General features: G+C 41.2%; 1 protein-coding gene across 1 annotated transcript in view; it reads left to right on the plus strand.

The window, feature by feature from the left end:
* The first annotated feature begins 14,290 nt into the window (after positions 1-14,290).
* Positions 14,291-17,502, plus strand: part of LOC109045040 (sodium channel protein type 4 subunit alpha A) — a 44,238-nt gene continuing 41,026 nt past the window's right edge. The window contains exon 1 of the mRNA XM_042734981.1: positions 14,291-14,408. The gene's annotated coding sequence lies outside the window, so the exon portion shown is untranslated. The remainder of the gene's footprint in view (positions 14,409-17,502) is intronic.

Here is a 17,502-nt window from a genome sequence, read left to right on the forward strand (position 1 = left end):
TTTAGATGATATCATTATATTTAGTAATGACTGGCAGCAGCATATGCAGCATCTGAGGGCTGTCTTGAGATCCCTGAGGGGGGCCGGACTCACGGCCAACCCGGAGAAGTGTGCGATTGGGCGTGTGGAAGTTAGGTATCTGGGCTTCTACTTGGGGCATGGACAGGTGCGTCCCCAAATTGACAAGACAGCAGCAGTTGCGACCTGTCTGCGCCCCAAGACCAAAAAGGAGGTGAGACAGTTCCTGGGGCTGGTGGGATATTACAGAAAGTTTGTACCTAATTATTCGGACCTCACCAGCCCCTTGACTGATCTTACTAAAAAGGAGGCGCCAGATACGCCGTGTCAGCAGGGCTTTTACCCAGGTGAAGGCTGCTCTATGTGGCGGGCCGTTGTTACACTCTCCTGATTTTTCTCTCCCCTTTGTGTTGCAGACAGACACATCGGACAAGGGGTTGGGTGCAGTCCTGTCCCAGGAGATAGAGGGGGAGGAACGGCCGGTGCTGTACATTAGTCTTAAGCTCTCTAAGAGAGAGACTAAGTACATCACCTTTGAAAAAGAATGTCTTGCCATCAGGTGGGCCATCCTCACCCTCCGCTATTATCTCCTGGGATGGGAATTCACCCTCTGTTTGGACCACGCCCCTCTGCAGTGGCTCCACCGGATGAAGAATGCCAACGGGCGGATCACTCGTTGGTATCTAGCTTTACAGCCTTTTAAGTTCAAGGTGGTCCACAAGCCGGGTGTTCAGATGGCTGTGGCCGATTTCCTCTCCAGAAATGGGGGGGTTCTGCAGGCCGGATGGCTCCCTGGCCTGAGTCGGGCGGTGGGGGTATGTGGCAAGGGGGGTGTGGTTCAGCGAAGTCTGCAGTGGGAGAGAGAGTCTGGAGACGAATGGTGAGTGAGTGGGTTAAACGCAAATAACCAACACCTGTGGCTTGTTTCAGTAATTGGCGTGGAGAGACTATATAACGGCAGGAGAAACAGGAGTGTGGGGGAAAGAGAAGGACTGCTGACTGGTGGAACCTGACTGAGCTGGAATCCTTGCTGGAGTGAAAGTTATTATACAACCGTGTTTGTTTCAGTGCTGTCTGCACAACGATCTGTTTTGAGAGTGAATTGATGATAATAAAAGCCACCGTCAGCAGTTAAGCCGACCCTGTCCTCTTCCTTCCTCAACAAGAACCTCGTTACAGCCATTATTTCAAAATCATAGTTTTATTAGATGCAGAATGTTACTATTGTAAAGATAAAGGGAAGAAACCTTATTTCAATAGCTATTATAAAATTTGTGCAATGTAACAATGAAACTATACCAGTGTGAGGTGGGAACCATGTACACCCTGAAAAATTATCTACATCAGGGTACATCTCTCCATCTGCTGAATCATCTGAATTACTGTGAATGAGAATATTTGTACTGACAAACAACAGGAAATACAGCTACACTTTTTGTGAACACTTTTGACTGGGAAATATTTACACCTGTAACCTGAATGTCCTAAATGTAAGAAGAAACATCATGGATCTTATTCATAGCTTCATCATCTGGATTCTTATGGTTACATGTGAAGGGGTATGTTATGTGCATGCTTTTGGTTGTTGGTGACATTTTCATTGAAATACCAATAATTAAGTCAGGCATGAAAAAAACGTTCAAAAGATCAATGTTTGGGGAAGTTCTTACTGTAATGAACCAGAACTCGACATGGGATCCATATGCAGGCTTTATTGCAGAGACTCGTAGTCGTACAGGCAATGGTCAATACCAGCAATATCAACAACGTAGGAAGAACAGAGAATCAAAATCCAGTAACAAGCAAGGGTCGGTAGGTAGGCAGCAAAGGTACGGAAAGGATATCAAACAGGATCGGCAACAGGAAATCAAACACAGGTAATAACGCTCAGAAATGACAGACACAGCAAATCAAGACTTCGCGTTGAGCTGTAGTGATAGTCCAGCTTATATACAAGTCCTGATGATAAGCACCTGTGACGGTAATCAGAGTCCAAGGACGGGGCTTGTGGGAAATGTAGTGTAGTCAGTGTAGATGAATGAGTGGATGCGTGCGTGTCAGTATTCAGGTGAGGGTTCGTCTCCGTGACAGAGCCCCCCTCCCTGCGAGCGACTTCTGGCGCGAGGAGGCAAACGACGTCGGGGTCTACCACGGGGTCGAGGGGCCGGTCTTTTAGGATGTAAGCGATGAAATTCATCGATGAGATTGGGGTCTAGAATATCCTCAGAATTTACCCAAGAGCGCTCCTGTGGACCGTACCCCTCCCAGTCGACCAGATACTGTAGGATTCTTCCCCGACGTCTGGAATCGAGTAACTCTTGGACTTGGTAAGCCTCCTCGCCCTCTATGGTGATGGGTTGAGGGGCCTGTGCACGGGACCTCCCCTCTCCTTCGTCTCTGGGACCAGCAGCGGGCTTGAGCAGGGATACATGAAAGGTGGGAGAAATACGGTATGTGTTAGGAAGTGCCAAACGGAAAGAAACTGGGGTTATTCGTCTAGTGATTTGGAATGGACCCACGTACCTTGGACTCAGTTTGCGGCAAGGAAGCCGGAGACGGAGATCCCGTGTTGATAGCCACACTCATTGACCCGGCTGTTAGTTGGGACCGGGGCGCCTTCGGCAGTCCGCTTGCTCCTTTTGCCTTCGAACAGCGTTTTGAAGGTGAACATGAGCCCGATTCCAAACCTCTTCACTGCGTGCCATCCAATCGTTCACAGCCGGTACGTCCGTTGGATCCCCTGACCATGGGACCATCAGTGGTTGGAACCCCAGTACACACTTAAAGGGAGTCAGACCAGTTGAGGGTTTAAGAAGGGAGTTTTTGTGCATATTCTGCCCATAGTAAGTATCGAGCCCAATCGTCCTGATTCTGGTTGCAGTAGGTCCTGAGGAAGCGGTTCAGTTCTTGATTGAGCCTCTATACTTGTCCGTTTGCCTGGGGATGATAACCAGAGGTGAGGCTGACATTGACATTCAGAGCTTTGAAGAAGGCTGACCATAATTGAGAGGTGAATTGAGGTCCTCGGTCTGACACAATGTCTTCGGGTAAGCCATACAATCGAAAGACCCAATTGCAGAGATGTTCTGCAGTCTGAAGAGCTGTGGGTAGTTTGGGTAGTGGAATGAGTCTACAAGCCTTGGAGAATCGATCTATGATGGTAAGTATGCTAGTGTTGCCCTGGGAATTGGGAAGATCCGTAATAAAGTCTATTGCAATGTGAGACCATGGTCGTTGTGGAATGGGGAGTGGTTGAAGGAGACCGGCAGGAGATTGTTTGGACGATTTGTTAGTGATACAGTTATTGCATTGCTGTATGTAGTTGGTTGTGTCCTTGTGCAGTGATTGCCACCAGAAGCGGTTCTCCAGCTGATTAATGGTGGCTGTGATACCTGGGTGACCGGAAGATGGATGACAGTGAACTTGACTGATGACCTGATCACGAAGATGTTCAGGGACAAAGATTCTGTCGACTGGGCAGGCCACTGGGGTCTCGTTCTGCTCCCTGTATTGTTGGAGCCAAGTCATGATGTCCCATTGAATGGGGGCAACTACTACATGAAACGGCAGAATGGGTTCTGGATCTACTGGAATATCCTCCTCAAATTGACGTGAGAGAGCATCCGCCTTGGTGTTCTTGGAGCCGGGTCGATAAGTTACTGAGAAGTCGAATCGAGTGAAGAACAGGGACCATCTAGCTTTACGAGGATTAAGGCGTTTGGCGGTGCGTAAGTATTCCAGGTTCTTGTGATCTGTTAGTACTGTAAACGGGTGCGTGGCTCCCTCTAGCCAGTGCCTCCACTCCTCGAATGCTGCCTTCATGGCAAGGAGTTCCCGGTCCCCGACACTGTAGTTGCGTTCCGCTGAGTTGAGCTTCCTAGAATAAAAGGCACAGGGATGAAGTTTCGCGGTGGGATCTGGACGTTGGGACAGGATAGCGCCGATACCTGTGTTAGATGCGTCAACCTCGACAATGAAGGGTAATGAAGGGTCAGGGTGGCAGAGGATGGGCGCGCTGCTGAATCGTTGCTTCAGGGTCTGAAATGCTTGGTGAGTGGATTCTGACCATTGTAGTCGGTGAGCTCCTTTCTTGACCATTGAGGTAAGTGGGGCGACAACCGTACTGGAGTTCCTAATTAATCTCCTGTAGAAGTTAGCGAATCCTAGAAATCGCTATAATTCCTTGAGGGTTGTGGGTTCCGGCCAGTTAAGAACGGCGTTGACCTTCTCGTCAATGGCCACCCCTCCGGGACTGATTATGTACCCTAGGAATGTGGTGGAGGTCGTGTGGAATTCACATTTCTCCGCCTTGGCGTATAACTGGTACTTAATGAGGCGTTGAAGAACTGCTCAGACGTGTTGTACATGTTCGGGAAGTGTGTTTGAGTAGATCAGTATATCATCAATGTACACGATCACAGATATGTTCAGCATGTCTCTGAAGACCTCGTTAATAAACGACTGAAACACAGATGGACTATTGACCAGTCCGAATGGCATCACAAGATATTCATAGTGTCCAGTGGTGGTGGAGAAGGCGGTCTTCCATTCATCTCCCTCCCTAATGCGAATGAGATTGTATGCGCACCTTAGATCCAGTTTGGTGTAGTACTGGGCAGTGCGAAGCTGTTCGAGGGCTGAAGGAACCAACGGAAGTGGGTCTCTGAATTTCACCGTCATCTCCGTTTAGTCCACGATAATCGATGCAAGGACGAAGACCACCATCCTTCTTTTTCACGAAAGAAGAACCGGACGAAGCAGGGGATGTGGATGGTCTGATGAAACCCTTCTGGAGTTCTTCCTTGATATTATCCTTCATGGCTTCGGACTCAGGTTGAGACAATGGAAAGATGCGACCCTTTGGGGGAGAATGCCCTGGCAGAAGATCGATGGCACAGTCATATTTACGGTGAGGAGGTAAGATGTTGGCTTGTTCCTTACTGAAGGCCTCCATAAGATCAGCATATTCCTCTGGCAGATCGGGAATGGACTCTTGTGCTGGAGCGAGTGACACGGAACAGACAGGAATGGGTTTGACCAGAGAAAGACAGTTCTGTTGACAATAATTGCTCCACTTCACAACTTGACCCTCTCTCCAGGAAATCTGAGGGTTATGCAGACGTAGCCAGGGTAATCCAAGAATCACGGGTGTGTGAGATGTGGGGAGAATGTAGAATTGAATCCTCTCCTTGTGAAGTAAACCAGCCGCCATCAAGATTTTGCGAGTGAGGTGAGTAATGGATCCAGAACCCAGTGGTCAACCATCTATTGTCTCCACTGAGAGAGAGATAGAGCATGGAATCAGTTGAATGTTATACCTCTTAGCGACCTCCTCAGAAATTAAATTGCCAGCAGCCCCAGAATCGAGTAAAGCAGAGGTAATAACTGGTCTGTCGTTTATCCATAATTCAACAGGAATGCTTACACACTGGGTATCACACATGGAAGTGAGAGGAGTGCTCACCGAGCGTTGTGAGGAGGTAGATGCACGAGTGGGGCAGTTGTTACGTTGATGGCCAGGTAATCCACAATACATGCATAACCTGTTAGAGATACGTCGATCTCTCTCCTCCATAGACAGGTGGTACGTGTTGATCTGCATGGGCTCAGTAGGTTCATGAGACAGCAAGAAGACTGGGTGATCAGTGCGACGAGAACTGGATCGTCGGGCACGTTGCAGATTGTCAATGGAGATGGTCAGTTCGATGAAGCTATTAAGATCTCTGCCCTCGTCTCTGCATGCTAGCTCAGCTTGAAGATCATAATTCAGACCCTTGCGGAAGAGTACTTTTAACGTGTCGCTCACCCAGTTAGTTTGTGCCGCCAGAGTGGGAAATCGTAGTGCATAATCAGCCGCCGTCATTCTGCCTTGCGATAACTCCAATAAGTGATCTCCAGCTCCCTTTCCCTCCTTAGGATGATCGAATACTGCCCTGAACTGTTGTAGGAAATCCTGAAAGGAGGTGAATGCAGATCCATCGGAGCCCCATACCGCAGTAATCCATTCCAGTGCTTTCTCAGTCAGCAGTGAACAAAAAAAGGCGATCCTCCTAGTATCAGTTGTATACAGCGTGGGTTACTGTTCAACAAACAGGGAGCATTGTAATAGAAATCCCTTACACTTGCTGGCGTCACCGTTGTATCTCTCCGGGAAAGCGAGACGGGGATTAACCTGGGACGGCGTCCCTGCAACATGGGCAATGGTGGACGCTTCCGGCGTTGGTGTGGCCGCGGGAGCTGTATGGAGACTCTGAACGGCTTTGACGTGTTCCTCGGTGATAGACGTCAGTCGATTCAGCTGAAACTGGTTAGCAGCGATCTGACTGGCTTGGGCCGCCATGGTGGTATGAAGACCTTCATAAGCTGCTGGATCTCGTGTAGGTGAAGTCTTCTGTAATGAACCAGAACTCGACATGGGATCCATATGCAGGCTTTATTGCAGAGACTCGTAGTCATACAGGCAATGGTCAATACCAGCAATATCAACAACGTAGGAAGAACAAAGAATCAAAATCCAGTAACAAGCAAGGGTCGGTAGGTAGGCAGCAAAGGTACGGAAAGGATATCAAACAGGATCGGCAACAGGAAATCAAACACAGGTAATAACACTCAGAAATGACAAACACAGCAAATCAAGACTTCGCGTTGAGCTGTAGTGATAGTCCAGCTTATATACAAGTCCTGATGATGAGCACCTGTGACGGTGATCAGAGTCCAAGGACGGGGCTTGTGGGAAATGTAGTGTAGTCAGTGTAGATGAATGAGTGGATCCGTGTGTGTCAGTATTCAGGTGAGGGAATCACGGGGTTTGTCTCCGTGACACTTACAGTGTGCATGCACTTAAACTTTTTCCAGGTGAAGACAGTTCATCCTGAATGTTCTATAGTGTTGCATTTACAAGAGAAAGCTGAATGTCGGCTCAAAATCAGTATAGCACAGTCTTTGTTCAACTATAACACTACAAATACAGGTGAGCTTAGTCACAGATAAGCACTAATGAAAAAAACCTGAGGAATTACATTTCATCCAGTTGTCAATGTGCAGACCTTTGATTTGATCATTTAAACAGATAGATTATCCAAAAATAAAAATTCTGTCATCTTTTACTCACCCTAATGTCATTCCAAACCTGCAGACTTTCTTTATTCTTTGGAACATGAAGATAATTTGTGAAATGTCTCAACTTTTTTATGCATACATACATTAAAAGTCAGTAGAGTCAAAATTGGTTGGTTGCCAACATTCTTCAAAATATCTAGCAAAAAAGAAAAGAAGAAAGAAAGTCATACAGGTTTGGAATGACATGAGGGTGAGTAAATGATGACGGAATTTTTATTATTAAACTATCTCTTTAATTAAAAAAAAAAAAGCAAATATAGGAAAGACTAAAATAACAATCGCGAGCTTCATCTTTCAAAATAAATGTAAAGACAGTTAATAATGACCTAAGTTTTTATCAGTTCAAGCCTGTAAGGAGTGATATTATTTCCTTATGAAATGAATTCTTTGTGAAGCCAGACTTTCAGGAACTCTCGCAATGCAAATGCAGATGCACCAAAACAATGGGCTTTGATCTCCTCGTGGACCAAACAAACAGATAGGAAGATCTGGAAGAAAGACCATTTGCTCTTTGTAACCTTCACCCCTCCTTCCCCCCAGGGCACATGGTCCAGGCATCTAACAGTTGTTACGCTCACATAAAACATTTACTATATCTTCAGGATTCATGCTTGTAAACTTTTCATGTTTGGTATCATTTTAAAGGTATTTGTGCGATTGGTAAAATGGTCTCAATTTCACAGTAGTCACTTGTTTTATAAGAAAGATTTAAAACTTTTGTAGAATTGTGTTCTGCTGAGAAGGGGGTGTGTCCCCCTTTAGGGGTCTTTGAGAATGTTTATCTCCAGCCAGGTGTGACCCTGATGTGACCACGGGAACCTAAAAAAACCAAAAGGTCTTTTATGTTTTTACAACTGATTTGAAGATTATTTGTTGTCTGGTCTGAGTATTTAAGGGAAGTGACAAAACACTACTGGGCGATTCTGTTGCCAGAAAGCCAGGGCACATGGTCCAGGCATCTAACAGTTGTTACGCTCACATAAAACATTTACTATATCTTCAGGATTCATGCTTGTAAACTTTTCATGTTTGGTATCATTTTAAAGGTCTTTGTGCGATTGGTAAAATGGTCTCAATTTCACAGTAGTCACTTGTATTATAAGAAAGATTGAAAACTTTTGTAGAATTGTGTTCTGCTGAGAAGGGGGTGTGCCCCCCTTTAGAAGTCTTTGATAATTTTTGACCCTACAGTTCCCCCCTTGGCACCGTTGGCCACACCTAAAGAGGCAAAAGGTGACACAGTCCATAGAAATATGATTTCTGTTGTGTGCAGATGTCATCTTCAGACTTCTGGTCCAGACGTGTTGCAGTTGCAGCTGGTCAGTCTTTCTCCTTTTAGCCCTGAGATCTTCCTCAGATGGTATTGCACCCTTCATAGATATGCAAATCGTCCATTGAATACTTCACACCTCCACAAGAGCAGGCACTGAAGTGGGGTAGAACCCCTGTGTTCCTCTTTCTGAAGCAGGACACGGGATGTGAACTTATGCAGCAGGGATCATGTGATTTAAAAAGAACATATGGCACAACAAACAGCAAAAAATAACATGGCATTTAGCATTGGTCAGACATTTGATGTGGTCAGATTGAATTTGTCTCTGGCAAAAGGCCCTTAAATTGATGTACTTAAAAAGATGGTCAAGGTGAGAACAAAAGATGATCTGAAAAGCTCTTAAACTGTTTTTGGAAACATAAAAATAATTGCATTATAATAAAATTAAACAATTATTGTTAACACCCCCCTTCATCAGTAAGAGTATCAGCAAATATTCAGTGTGACCAAATACAGAAATTAAAATGTTCAAAAACAATCATTGTTGCAACTGAAATGAACAACATACAAAGAAACAGAAATCAAATTAATTACATGACATATCAATGAAAATGTTTGTACTTAGGGAAGAATGAGAAATACTAATTTACATCTCAAACTTGAGGAACAAGCTAAGTGATTAGGTAAACCCAAAGAAAACAAAACAAATGATAATGGGATGAAATCTACAATTATAATACAGTCTGAATGTATAGACTGAACATTTTTTTGCATACATTTTTGAGGCAGTATCAGACAGATTTGATCATGTGTGTGAAGATCAAATGGTGTTATCTGTGTGTCTGTATTTAGCTGTGGCTATGTGTAAGTGTAATCATGCTCCAAACAAAAACAAGGAAGTTTTACAATTGTGATGCAAATTTAGTCCTGTAGTAACAGGGAGCCAGCCTGAGAATGTGAGTATGAGGTGTGATCTGGCTCAAAATGCTTCCATACCAGTGGTTTTTGTTAAGGGGCATGATGAAATGCAAAGTTCAGAGGTATTGGATCCTGTTGTGAGGAAAGCATTTTCATTGTTAAGACAATTGTGAATCACACTGTGGCCCTATGGCAATTCTAGGCTCCTGTACATGGCTTAACTGCAGCTATATGGTAAATAGCAGAGTGTACCACTAAGGAGACAAACAAACTCAGCATAGACACACATTCAACTTGAAATTGGTATACAATTCCAGTATTACAGTTATTCCAATTTCAAACAAGACACATGGTCTAAATGCATAGCATCAACAACAAAAAAAATAATTTCACAAAACAATTACAGTGAAGAAGTCATGTATTTTAAAAGAATAAACTCAACTAGTCTTTGTACACATGTAGTTATACAAACAACTATAATGTGCTTTATGCACACAATGTGTTTAGCGCAATTACAAATTTGAAAATACAAACAGGATAATTGACATTTGGATGTTTACATATTAAACTATCTGCTATTAAGCTGGTAACCCACTAGCAAGTGAAGTCAGTAGCTGGAGGCCTTGCATGAACAATGCAGTCAACTCACTAAGAGTTTTACCTGCAAATGAGCATTGATTTCTGCCTTTAGAAACTGGTTTCCTATCTTTCTGAAAATAAGGTGGAGGTCTACCCCTACCCAGTGACCAGCATTTTTCCTCTGTATGGCCTATTTTGTGACAGGAATTACAAAACCTGCTATCTTTGCCACAGGGTTGTTTCCTGTGTTCTCCTGAAGTTTGAGGATTTTCATGACTCTCTAATGCTTTCTTTACACCATGCGTTCTGGTCCACGACTCTGCGCTATTACGGTGCTGCATCACCTTAAGAACTGAAATCGGCACACTTTTTTGAGCAGTGGCACATGCTTCCTCTGAACTAAAAGTTCTAGAATTATCACAGGAAGTCACCTCTTCCAAGAAGTGAACATGCTTTTTAGCCCCATCACTGTTGAGTGTTTTGGGAGACATGAACTCTTGTTCATTTAGCTTAGCCTTAAGATCTGCAATGGTGCCCTTGTGATTTTTACATTTTTCACTTAGAGCTAACTGTTCAGCTAGTAATTTATCTAGCTGTGATTGAAGATTCTGAATCATTGCCTCTGACTTTTGTATTTCTGCATTTTTAGAATGCAGTTCTTTACAATTAGCATCTATACTTGAAGACAGATGTTTCAAATCACGTAGCCGAGTACAGCTTATGAAGTTTAAAGCCTCAATTATTTCACCATGTTTTGATTTCTTTTGATGTTTACCAAGTATGTCCCACCAATTGAACATTTCATCATCTGAACATCTAGTATCAATATATTCTTTCTTGAGTTTGCACAAGGTAGGCTCAAGTTTTTTGCTCCATAAAGCAAACAATGCATCACTTAGAGATTTTCCCTTCCATCCCTGAGGAGATAATCTGAATGGTGTTGGATTGTACAGTAATGGGACTACTGAAGCTACTTTCAACCTTCTAATAACTATACCATGCAAAATGGAGAATGAAAACATACTTACCAAGTCCGCAATCAGAAGGCCAGCATTCATAAGATCAACTGTGAAAAAATCCTCATTCTGATGACCAACCAAAGTAAATCTCAGAAAACTCACTGCAAGGGATCCCGGGTTTCGGCACCATCTGTAAGGGTGGTTTCCCTACAGTGGTTCAGGCTGTAGGATTGCCGAAGGACTAAAGAAACGTTATCAGCACGATGGTATAAAACTGTACATTTCTAGTCTGTTACCACCCACTGCCACTTATACCAACGACGGAAATAAGCGCAGTTACAATAGCTAAATATGTGGGAGAGCGTTGCTATTAAGTGACTATATTGTATTGCAATAGGTAGCACTTCAAAGTTAATATTGAATCAAGATTAGTTAGCACATAATTAATAATTGAAATGGTTTAATAACAATATTTTGTTATGGTTACACTTGAATTGGTTACAAAAAAGATGAATGGTAGTAAAACATATAGTTAAATGTACCTAACATGTATGTAAAATATTACCTGAGAGAGAAAGAGAGAGGGGAAGATGGAGAGAGGGAGAAATAAGAGGGAGAGAGGGCAGAGGGCAGAGCCCTGAGAAGAGAGCTCCAGCAAAGAAAAGCCAGCAGAGAGAAAGAGACAGAGCAACATTTACAGTCTTCTTTTATCCCTTCCTTGACCATGTGACTGAAACCCAAATGTGAGACATTCAAACTGACCAATCAGCAGACTACAGCTTCACCCACTGTGCAAAAGGTGTGACAATTAGCAGACCCCCGATGTATAAACATGTTGGCCTACAGGCCTTGATCGATATCAGCAATTCTGTGCCTTCAGGAATGCCAAATGGCCCTTTTGTTACTCAAGATAGTTTGGGACAGGAAAACAGAAGTCTTTGATAATTTTTGACCCTACAAGCCCAAAAGGGGAACAGAGTCGCGTGACAGACACAGTGATGAAGCTTGTATGTGTTTGCAGTACACAAGCCACAGACGGTTAAGACAGCTGACTCCACTGTGTGACACAGTGTCTCTCTTAGCTGTCTCAAAAAATGACTTGTTATTATTTCTCTCATTTGATGTTATTATCGCTTTTATTGAACCTTGTAAGAGAGACTCGGCTCTCTACTGTAAATATACTTGAAATACAAAAGCAATGTATCTTGACATAGTGTCACCTTTATATAAAACAAATATAAAGCATATATCAAGACAATATATATATTAGCACAATGCATAAATATAGTACTAATCAAGTAGCCTACTTAAAGAAATCCATAAAGTATCATTAAAGACTTTATACTACTACAAATGTCAAAATATTAATAATGGCATTTCTTTGAAGAGTTTCATTGTGGAATTGTTATACTGCTTCTTGAACTGTGAGGATACATTTTTAATAAAATATGAAAATATAAGCATTGTATGACCTTATCAGTTAATAAATGAATGAATGAATTATATTATTTTTTTTATATACAGGCCTAGGTCCAGAATGAAATAAGAAAAGACACTGGGAAATCTAAGTTCCAAACTGACAACAACACTTTCCTAATGGTGACTCAAGACTTCACTGCATAAACTTGAGTATGAAACTGTACTTAAAGGGTTAATTCACCCAAAAATGAAACAACGCTGATTATGTTGATTACGTTCTGGGGTAGCCTACTCTCCACAATGGTGGAAGACAGTAACTCGGGGAGAAGAATTGTTGAATAAATTTTGTTATTATTGTTTTCTTTGTGCACAAAGAGTATTGTTGTAGCTTCGCAAAATTGAAGTTGAGCCACTGATGTCAAATGGACTATTTTACCGATGTCTTTACTACATTTCTGGACCTGGGAATATTGCATTACAATTGCATTGCTGTCTATAGGAGGGTCAGAGAGCGCTCAGATTTTATCAAAAATATCTTAATTTGTGTTCCGAAGATGAACGAAGGTCTTATGGTTTTGGAACAACACGAGGGTGAGTAATTAATGACAGAATTACAATTTTGGGGTGAACTAACCCCTTTAACCTTGTTATATTGTTATAACACCGTGATGATAATTGTGTAAATATTTTCACACAAGTTTAAAAAAAGTTTGTGTTAGGTGTGAGTTAGAAATTACACTTGGTTTATATTTTGCCACTTAATTTGATATTTTTTTTCTGATACAATGACATCCATACATATTTAATTGTGACTTCTGTCTCCAAAAACTTTTTGGGCGCCCCCACATTTGTCTAACCTATGGCAAAGTGTTTTGGCATGTTAAAAGATGTTAATAGCTAGGCTATCTTTTTTGGTGTGTACTTTACAATTTTTAATTATCTGTTTATATAAAAAAAAAATTAAAATAAGTTTGAATTTTAATTTTTCTTTTCTCAAATAGCCTATGTTACACCAGAGGATGGCGCTACATGTTCAATATTCAATGTGATGTATTACCTCTTCAATATCAGTTTTCAAAAACTAGCTCCTTTTCAGTCAGTGTGTATAGTAACATGCTGTAAATATTATACATTAAACATTCAGTATTAAACAGTGTGGTAATTACGATGGGAATAGTTTCAGTAATTTCTTTCTTTCTGATGAGAAGAATGTTGTTGTTAGCATGTGCAGTTCAATGATAGTTCTTCCTCCCTTCCAAGTAGCATCTGCAACATTATCAGTGGGAGTGATCAAGTATATTAGATTTCTGCTCAGCTGCCTGATCTACTTCAAACGGGCTGTGTGTGTGCGTGGGAGAGAGAGAGAGAGTTTCTATATTTGTTATATATGCTTTGTATATGAATATAAAGTGTTTAAGGCCCTGAAGCTTTAAACACACCATTTATATTAGGCCTATTTTAGTCATGACTAATTATTTAGCATGTAATAAACAAATAAATAATTAAATAAAAATTACAATGGGCTAGCTACTAATACACTGCTCCAATTATTCATTCATTTTAAAATTGAATAATAATTCAAATGAAATCTTAATTGCGTTAATCGATTTACTCCTTTGAGAGATTTTTGCGCCTTTTTTCAAACCAACGGTCAAAATAGGCATTTGAACTCTTTCCCACTCGCGAGCCTGAATATTTGTGCGATATTTAACAGTATAGCTTTATTTTCATTCAATATATTTTACAAATAAGGAAAACAGACTGTTTATATACTCATTTGTGTTCCAGCTACGGTATGTTTAAGATTTAAATACTCGTGTGTGGAAAATCCTTCTCCATAGGAGATACAGAAATTATTATAGTAAAACAACCCATAAAAGCATCTGTCCGGGAAAGGTAAAGTAGAAATAGCGTTTTAATGTTTCAAGACCCTCGTATGTGAGAGTTTTCCAGTGATGATCATCTGTACCTGCGGCTCAATCTCAGGTTTCATTCAAGACGTTTATGCGTCAGCAACAGCTGTCCTGGAGCTCGCGCTGGCCCCGGGTAAGAGAGACAGACTTCAGCTGGAAGGAAGACCAAAGACTGAGGGTTTTGTGGAAATATTTACCTCACTGTGACAGGTAAAGCTGTGATCTAGGGCACTGTCTGCATGACGTATGGGTCAGTCAGTTGAGGGCAATGCTGTGTCTGTATCTGGAAAGCTGCAGGATTCGTTTTGGCCCCCAAAGGTTTTGATTTCACTGTTGATTTAATTTGCTGTTGAGCCTGTCTTGGCAGAAGTTTCTAGTTTGATATGAATCGAACATAAAATAGAATGTTGAGAAATTATGATTTAAAATTGTCACAAATATTAATTTGTCTTGATTTAAATTTTACTGTAGGTAGCAACCCATGTCCAACAGATTAGCAGAAATTCAATATGATTTCATTAAAAATGGGAAGTGAGAAAGATTCGAAAAGATTTCTCTTAAAAATACTTGATTATGATTGGTCAGTTGTGTCAGTCTGCTGGCAAATCTTTTTGTATTATAACTTATAACTGCACTAGATTCATGTCCCGAAATCACACTGTGGCTTTTCTTTTAAAATAATAAAATATTTCAAATCTAAATAATTAATATTGAAACTCAATTCAGTATTGATGTCAATTTTATATATTTTGTAAGCATTCGCATAATAAAATGCGTAATGTATTTTATTCTTTAAATTTGATTTCTAAATGAGATTGGCAGTGTTGCCTCATTTTCCAGTCTTATCTTTATCACTGTCATGCTCATTTACCCTCCTTGGGACTCCCACAAATGTAAACGGGAACTATACACAGAACTTTTGTTTATGTCTAATGTGTCAGGTCTGTTGTTCCAGCAGATGCTGACCGTGTAGCCGTAGCTCACTTTTTCCCATCCCAACAGCGTATGGAGTCAGAGTTAAATATAGCCCATGTCTTCATTTCAAGGGCTCGGTTGATGATGCTCGTAGTGCTCAGTTGTACCCCACCATTCCTCCCCTGTTAATCCATGTTGCCCTGATCAGAGGTGTAGGATGATGGAGACTTTGGACTGTTGGTCTCGAGATGCTCGTCGAAAGCACTCAGTCAGATCGGATTTTGCATAACCCCCCTTCATTTTTGTGCTCTATCCACGGCGTCATTCAGTGTCATACTAGGTATTTGGTGTGGATTTGGTTGAATTGGAGGATGTGTTGTCTAGAGTGTGTGCGTCTCTATGAGCGAGTACTGGGCATCACATGTTCTTGGACGCAGTAGGTGTTGGTTTTAGGTTTCTTTCACCGGTGGAACCATGTGATCGCCTGGCGATCCCCCTTCCAGCACTGCAAAAGGGGAATCAGTGTTGAAGGTGCAAACATAAATTTGACCCGTTTCATAGACACCACACACTTATGTGCATCCGGAGTTTGTAGCGTCGTGACTTTTGATATCTTTGCACATGAGATGTGTTGATTAGGGCTGTTAGTAGCCCCCGTCAAAAAATTCTCCCAATATCTTTTATTTTCCCATTGGATACTGTTACGGATATATTTATATAAATTGGCTTTGCAGTCAAGCTGTTTCATTGCTGACAAATGTTAAAAGTCATGGCTTAGTGGTTAGAGACTCCTAACCCTAAGGTTGTGGGTTCGAATCTCGGGCCAGCAATACCACGACTGAGGTGCCCTTGAGCAAGGCACCGAACCCCCAATTGCTCCTTGGGTGCCGCATCATAAATCACTTTCACTTAAAAGACATTTGCAGGTTTCTTTTACTGCAATGGATTGTAGGTAAATATTTTATCTATTGCTTTTATGTTTTGATTTTCAAAATATGTAATTGCTATTTCAGAGTGAGAAATTCCTGAAAATTAATGAATCCACCCGAAACACAAACAAATTTAGAATATTTTGCAAACCTAATAAGATTGGATCAAAAAAGTGATTTATTCACTAATCTGGCATTTAGTTCTGATTGTAAACAATGGGTAAAAACACACAAAACACGATTGCTGAAGTATTATCAGAGAAAATGATTCTCAGATCAGTATAAGTTAAACTCCAGTGCCCCAGTAAAATAGGTCTAGTGACACCCCTGATCTCAATGAATTTTCATTTCATTTACTAGTTCATTTAAAAAAGAAAATGTAGTGTTGTTTCAAGTCTGTAGTACTATGACTTGACACAAAAGAAGCTGTTTTATAGAATCTCCACGCTGCTCTTTTTTGCCGGATGCAAACTGAATGCCAATCAAAACAGACAAGAAAAGCACAATCAAAATCAGAGATGTGGTTTAGAGGCAACCTGAATTTGAGTATGGCTCATATTTTTTATTTCTCTCTCCTCTGTATCATGTTGTTCAATACATTCAAATATAAATTCAAAGTTGCTGTGTCTTATAGGTGTAAATGTGATTTAAGAGCTACAGGGGAAGGAGGACTTTCAGCTAATAATTAATGTTTCTCACAGAAAGCTATAGTATGGCTTCAGAATACTTCAAATATTATGAATGATCCATATAGAGTATGTTTATGCTTTTTTGTATTGTTTGGAGCTTGACAGCCACTGGTCACTGTCCACTTTAAATAAATAAGCAGCTTAGACATTAGGCAAAATATCTACTTTAGTGTTACACAGAAGACAGGGGATTGTACTGGTTTCAAATGGCATGAGCGGGAGTAAATGATATCTGTGGTGCTAACACGCTCGTATGCTTGACATGCTGAGGTTTTCTGCTACATATAGACCTTTTACTATTTCCTCAAAATGTACAAATATGCTTTTGACAGTTTTTAAAATCCTAGAGTCCCGCATTTTAGTGAATACATATACACAGCTTTCTAAAAGACAAATAATCTTTATATTTGGAATGAAACGATTTCCCTTTTAAAGGTGCAGTGTGTAATATTTAGGAGGATCTGCAATATAATATACATAACTATGTTTTCAGAGGTGTATAAAGACCTTACACAATGAACCGTTATGTTTTTATTAACTTACAATGAGCCATTTATAGCTACATACACCACGGGTACTCTTACATGGAAGTCGCCACCATGTTTGTAGAGCAGCCCTTAAAGGAAAAACAGAGCACGTTTCTTCACTATGTTGTTCTTGTGAATAAAACACTTATGATTCCTTAATTTACGTCTGTAAAGAAACCTTATGTTTTGGGAACTCTCTGACAATGACAACGTCTTAGTCCTGTGTCGGCCACCGTAGCTTCTC

Source organism: Cyprinus carpio, chromosome B12, assembly GCF_018340385.1.
Source record: "Cyprinus carpio isolate SPL01 chromosome B12, ASM1834038v1, whole genome shotgun sequence".
Classification (NCBI taxonomy): domain Eukaryota; kingdom Metazoa; phylum Chordata; class Actinopteri; order Cypriniformes; family Cyprinidae; genus Cyprinus; species Cyprinus carpio.